This window comes from Triticum urartu, chromosome 5 (assembly GCF_003073215.2).
Source record: "Triticum urartu cultivar G1812 chromosome 5, Tu2.1, whole genome shotgun sequence".
NCBI lineage: Eukaryota > Viridiplantae > Streptophyta > Magnoliopsida > Poales > Poaceae > Triticum > Triticum urartu.
The window spans coordinates 480,895,515-480,900,986 of record NC_053026.1 but is presented as its reverse complement, the minus strand read 5'-3'; positions in this window follow the sequence as shown (position 1 = coordinate 480,900,986).

The window sequence follows — 5,472 nt, the reverse complement described above, 5'->3', positions numbered from 1 at the left end:
ATCCGAAGCCTCGGTACAATGCTGACGAGCCTAAAAAGGGTGGATCCAACCTCAGCCTATTCAAAGGGAATCTCGCACCAGCTAGTGTTTCACATCCAGTATCTTTGGATAACGAAGAATGGCGGACCATTTCGTTGTATATCTTCAACAACCTGATAGAAGTGCGGCCGTACATCGAGTAAGTTCTCGGTACATTGTTTCGCAACTTCTATTTCCTTTGAACTACTCTTATTCCTAGATATGTCATACAGTCGATACGTCACCATATTCTCGTATGGAGCGGAGATCCAAAAGGATTCCGTCGAAGAGTATGAGCTTCTCGCAAAGCAAGGAGGTGGCTATCCCGGTTTCATCTCTTGGTTCAAACAAACGGTAATTTCTATTAGACAATTTCATATCATTCGCTAATTTGTGCATAATGCAACAATCCTTTCATATTAAACTTGTAGGCTAATTCAGAGTCTATGGACGCCGAATTGAGACAAGTCGCTAATGGTTTTGACTATAAGGTCCGTTCATTTGACAAGTACGACATCAACGGGTATCGCTTTCGTACCTATGGCAAAGAGCTATCTATGGCCGACCGAAAGTCAACAAATTGTTGTGTATCTGCTATCGGCGAAGGAGGTACCGAGTATTATGGGAGAGTTGAAGCAATTTATGAACTTCTGTTCTATGGTGAAAATCCACCGAATGTCGTAGTCTTCAAATGTTATTGGTTTCAGCCGAAGGAGACTAGAAGGACTCATGAACATGTAGGGCTAGTTGAAATCAACCAAAGCACTCATTTAGATGTTCCTGATGTCTATATTATGGCTCAACAGGCGACCCAAGTATTCTATCTACCGTGGGCCTGCCAAACTAATCCAAATCTGAAAGGTTGGGATGTCGTTTATGAAGTGCCGCCACGTGCTAGACTTTCTCCCCCAAAGGAAGAGGATTATGAACCTCACATTAACCCAGACACATATGAAGGAGAATTCTTCCAAGAGACACGTCTTTCCAAAAAGCGTTTCAAGAACCGCTATACTTCACCCCAAAACATTGAAGTAGACAGCGACAATGAATCCGACATCACCCCAGAGGAACAAGAAGAGCCGGAACAAGAAGAGGTTACTGCTGGGGATGACCTGTCAATGCTTGACCGATTACGTCAAGGTGGCCTTGCACATGTTGATGCCAATGAACCCTATGAGCCCGTCATTGATTATAGTGATGATAATGATTATGCATTTATTGATGATACTGATCGAGATTATTAGTAGTGTCAGGTATTACATTTTTTTATGTTGTACTTGATGATGATACACTTAAGTGATACACATATTATTATTCATGTCGGTCTTTTTTTATGTTGTACTAATTTCGTTTACTGTTTTTCATGGCAGGTGTTGAAAGATGGTGGGCGCTGGTCGGGAGCGTGGTCTGAGGTCTTCCATTCCAGACGCACCTCTCCGCCGAGCGTTGCTGGACAGTATGGCCACACCGCCGGGCCCTTCTTCGTCGACCGCGGTGCCCAGCAGGGGACGAGGTAGGAAGAGAGGAGGTGGGGCACGTGGTCGTGGGAGAGGAGGTAGGGTGACTGCTACGGCGCCTTCCTCGCCGCCACCCCCAGCCGTTTCACCCGAGCACGTGACTGCTAGGGTGGACTCATCCGAGGAGGAGGCTACACGGACTCCGGTCCACGAGCCTCCGGTCTACGGGTCTTGGGCCCACGAGCCTCGGGTCGACTGGCCTTCGGCCCACGAGAGTTCGGCCCACGTGACCCCGGAGGAGCACACGTCCGGATGGGGTACCTGGCCGGATCAGCCCGAGGAGCCGAGTGGCCATGCTGATGATGGCGGGGAGCCGACTGATCTTGAGGAGGAGGGGGGCACCATCTACCAGGGTGGTGCTACACGGCTCCCGTCCGTGCCGGTGACCGGCGAGCAGAGGTGGTTGATTTTCCCTGATGGGGAGAGGTACGTAAGTGCATTTAATATTTTTGTACCTTGTGCATTCATGTTTTTTCAAATAACTAATGCGTTGGCCTTGTCATGTTGCAGGGGTTGGGACCACCATCATAGTGTCCGCCGGCCCAACTCCGTCCTTGGAGTTCTTTGCCGGCAAAACTTCCCGGGGTTTGTCACGTTGCCTGGTGAGGGTCGGCTTCCAGAGCTTGGATTGAGCTGGGAGCACTATGTGGCTACCCCGGCCCCGCTGGATGAGATTATCGACGGTGTCGTGTGCAACACGAGGGCAGACATGGTGATCAGAAAGTTCTGGGTAATTTCTCCTTTACACATTTAAAAATCTTCAACTAGCTAGTTATTAATTGTACTAATCAATATTGTCTCATTTGATTGCAGACATTCTACAGGTGTGAGGAGGGATACGAGGAGGACGCGGCACATGTTATTGAGAACGTCTGCAAGCGCCTACTCCAGAACTTACGGCACGAGGCTCGGGTGCAGGCTGTTCGAGACTACTACGCCTTGCGTGGTATCAAGAAGACCAAGCCGGCGTGCCGCGATAAGTTCCTGAGTAAGGAGCAGTACATGAAGGTAATTCTTAAGGCCTTCTCTACTTAAGTTCCTTCATTTAGTAATTCTTAGCCGTAGCGCTCAAGTTTCTATTTGCTAACTTAGGCGCCTCCGAGATGGTGTGCGGATCGGATGGATTGTTGGGAGGTGTTGGTCGATGAGTGGTGCTCACAACGATGGCTAGCCCTCCACAACGAGGCCAAGGACAAATGTGCCCAAATGGAAGGTGTGCCACACCATCAAGGCAGCTCCAACTTATATCAGTTCGGGCGCAACTGGGTATGTGGTTTGCTTCATGATTCATGCAATTCATTCATCATGCTAGCTTGAGCCCTTTAATTACTAATTTTCATTGTTTCTCTCTTTCAAGCACGCTACAATAAGGCGGATAAGGTGCCAGAGGTGTACGACCTGTATGCCATGGCCCACACTGCCTCTTTCAAGAAAGTCAAGGCTTTCTCTCAGTCTGACCTCGATGATGCAAACAACTTCACCAACATCTCCTCCCACAACAAGCTCGTGAGATATAGAGATGAGGGGAAGGAGAGGAAAGGGGAGGACTTTAACCCGAGCCAGGGTCCCATTGATCCAGAGCTGTTGATGATATCTGGTGGCGGGAGGTCCCATGGCTCCATAGCCATTGGATATGGACTTATCCGTTGTCCTAGCACTCTCCCGGAGATCAAGGCGCGCCAGTCGAGCTCCGCTCCTGAGATAAGGCCTCGTGAACGGCCAGTGCAACTCGCCATCAAGGTTAGTGATACGTACTCATTTATCTTTCTCCATTACATTGTGTGCGCTTCCATCGATGATTACAAATGGTCATGTGAGTGGTGTTGCAGGCTGCTATACAGAGTGAGAGAGATAGAACGGAGAAACTTCTGGCGGAGGCGGCGGAGAGGCAGCGGGAGTTGGAGGAGAGGACGACAAAGATGCTGGAGGACGAGAGGGCACGGAATGACATGCAGGCAAGGGCCATGTACGAGCTCCTTGTGGTAAGTTTCTTCTGCAGATTAGCCAAAACATTCATGTAGTGTTTGTCTCATTACTAACTAGTATGACTGAGTCGTCAAAACCAAATGTGCAGTCTGTGTGCGAGAAGACAGGTCAGACCGCTCCGCCGATGCCAGTGATTGCTCCTGGGACCACGGTGAGTTTTATTTGAATGGACATTACTTGCTAGTCTTAACATTTGAGTGTCATCATGCTAACAAGACATTGGAAATGATCTTTTGGTGCAGCGTAACTCCAGACAAGCATCGCACGATCCTTCTCCAGCTACCGACACGAGCCACCCCGCTCCTACACCTCCTACATCTTGGTAAGTTTATCTAGTGTTTTGCTAACACATGCATAAAGACCTAGACTTAGCTTTATTTCCTCCAATGCTTACCATAATGACCTAGACTTAGCTTTATTTCCTCCAATGCTTACCATAATGACCTAGACTTAAGCTTCTTCACCTCCAAAATGACTTAATAAGCTTACTGACCTCCAAAACCATCCATTTTACCTAAGTTAGCTCTAAAACGATCTGTACTTAGCTTACTTATGTCAAAAATTGCATAATTAGCTTAGTTAGCTCATAGACGATCCATTTTACCTAAGTTAGCTCTAAAATGACCCATTTTACCTAGGTTAGCTTATAAATGATCCAGTTCATCCAAGTTAGCTCAAAAATGACCCATTTTACCTAGATTAGCTCCTAAATGATCCATTTTACCTACGTTAGCTTTAAAATGACCCATTTCACCTAGGTTAACTCCAAAATGACCAATCTTACCTAGGTTATCTCATAAACGATCCATTTCAACTAACTTAGCTCATAAATGATCCATTTCACCTAAGTTAGCTCAAAAAGATCCATTTCAACTAAATTAGCTCATAAATGATCCATTTCACCTAAGTTAGCTCAAAAACGATCCATGTCAACTAAGTTAGCTCATAAATGATCCATTTCACCTAAGTTAGCTAAAAAACGATCCATTTCACCTAAATTAGCTCTTAAATGATCCATTTCACCTAAGTTAGCTCAAAAAGATCCATTTCAACTAAATTAGCTCATAAATGATCCATTTCACCTAAGTTAGCTCAAAAACGATCCATGTCAACTAAGTTAGCTCATAAATGATCCATTTCACCTAAGTTAGCTAAAAAACGATCCATTTCACCTAAATTAGCTCTTAAATGATCCATTTCACCTAAGTTAGCTCAAAAAGATCCATTTCAACTAAATTAGCTCATAAATGATCCATTTCACCTAAGTTAGCTCAAAAACGATCCATTTCAACTAAGTTAGCTCATAAATGATCCATTTCACCTAAGTTAGCTAAAAATCGATCCATTTCACCTTAGTTACCTCAAAAACGATCCATTTGACCTTAGTTAGCTCATAAATGACCCATTTCAACTAAGTTACCTCATAAATGATCCATTTCACCTTAGCTAGCTCTTAAACGACCCATTTCAACTTAGTTAGCTCATATATGATCCATTTCACGTAAGTTAGCTCATAAATGACATACTCTTCTTGTTCTACTCTTCTTCTTGTTCTACTCTTCTTGTTCTAGTCTTCTGCTTGTTCTACTCTTCTTCTTGTTCTACTCTTCTTGTTCTAACTTTCTTATTTTTCATTTTGCAGATTTCATTCACTTGACGAAAGCTTGCATAGATGGAGTGCTCCTTATCCCTTTCTCTGTTTCTTTTGTATCGTTGAACTATGCATGTATCGTTGGATGAAACTATTGTAATATATATGGTTGGATGCCTCTATGTTGAACGATGAAGTTATGTGTTGGATATTTTATATGTTTGCTCTGTAATGGCCTTTTGAAATATATCTATATATGTCATATGTATTTGTGATGAAAATTGTTGTATTTAATAAAAAACAGATAAAAGAGCCAATAAGCAGGCTCTTTGCCGTCTGCCACCCACGGCAACGGGCTCT